Here is a 1506-nt window from a genome sequence, read left to right as displayed (position 1 = left end):
AGAGTGGGTTTAGTGTCCTGATCCAAACTGTGGTGATCAGGCACAGAGCTGAAAAAGAGGTGCCTCCACTCTGACCTGATTATATGGTTTGCTTTACATAATTTTCCTTGTTCCTCTCTCAAGTTCTTCCCCTTTATCACCCTTATCTCCTCCCAAGTACACAACATATAAGCAACAATAAACATCCCTGTTTACTCTTACCCCACTGGTTCCAGTTTTGCTGACCTGATGACCTATTTTTTTCTTTTTGTTTTTTTGGTTGCTTTTTTTCTTTTTATGTATTTCATTGCTTTTGTAATGACTTGGCAACTTGTGTTTACTCAGAGATCCTGTAAGGGACCCATGTCCCTCTTTATCTTCTACAACATTTGTTAGTTTCTCACACTGTTGCCTTGTTAATGTATCCGTAAATCAAACCTAGCTATCTGCATGGATATTACTTTCCCTTTGGTGTCAGGGATGTTTGACAGTTTCATACCTTGCTGTGCTGTTGGTGTAACTCTATGGTCACTGTATGCTGGTTCTCTGCATGCCTCAACAGCCTGTGTTAAACAGTACTGCTGTGAGAAGCCATGGAGTTGGAGGCACTGTACAAACTGCGCATTGCTCTGTTCTCTGGTCCGCCAGTCAGCATCTTTGTGGCCCATCAGCACATCTGTCTTCGCCTTTCGGGCAGCTGTATCAATGGAGGTATGGCTATAGACATGGTGATGGAGGATGTTCAACAGTTAGAGGGAATGAAACTTGAAATGGAAAATACAAGCATTGTGTTACAGCCAAGAGAGATGTCTTGAGAGTGAGCTCATGGCTGTCTGCAGTGGCTGACCTTCTTGCTGAGATGCCATGCTTTTGCACAGCTGGCAACAGCGGCCCCGTGCTCTGCAACCAAGCATCCTGCTCCATGCACCCACCTGCTGAAACAAATTCCCTCCAATACTGAGACAGAAGGATAAAAGAAAAATATGTGGCGCTTTTTTTTTTTTTTAAGTACCTCCCTGCATGTGCTTTGGGACTCCAGACCAGGCTTCAGGCAGTACTGGGGGGACCTGGAGAAGTACTACCAGTCCCAACTTCCTGCGTTTTTCACCTTCAGGCCTTGCCTCTCCCCCAGGGAGCTGGGGCAGTCACCCCAACGCCTGCCCAGCGCTCCCAGACGGCAGCCTCTAGCTCATAAAGGGATAGGAGCAGAGAGCAGGCCTCCCCAAGTGCATTGGGTTTGCGTGGCAAGGTTTTCAGGGCGGGGTGTGCTACAGGGGTGGCTTCTGTGAGAAGCTGCCAGAAGCTTTCCCCATAATGTTGCCTCTCCCCCAGGGAGCTGGGGCAGTCACCCCAACGCCTGCCCAGCGCTCCCAGACGGCAGCCTCTAGCTCATAAAGGGATAGGAGCAGAGAGCAGGCCTCCCCAAGTGCATTGGGTTTGCGTGGCAAGGTTTTCAGGGCGGGGTGTGCTACAGGGGTGGCTTCTGTGAGAAGCTGCCAGAAGCTTTCCCCATAATGAGGACTGACA

This window comes from Eurypyga helias, unplaced genomic scaffold (assembly GCF_000690775.1).
Source record: "Eurypyga helias isolate BGI_N326 unplaced genomic scaffold, ASM69077v1 scaffold21836, whole genome shotgun sequence".
Classification (NCBI taxonomy): domain Eukaryota; kingdom Metazoa; phylum Chordata; class Aves; order Eurypygiformes; family Eurypygidae; genus Eurypyga; species Eurypyga helias.
The sequence above is the reverse complement of the archived record's forward strand: the minus strand, read 5'-3'. Positions refer to the sequence as shown.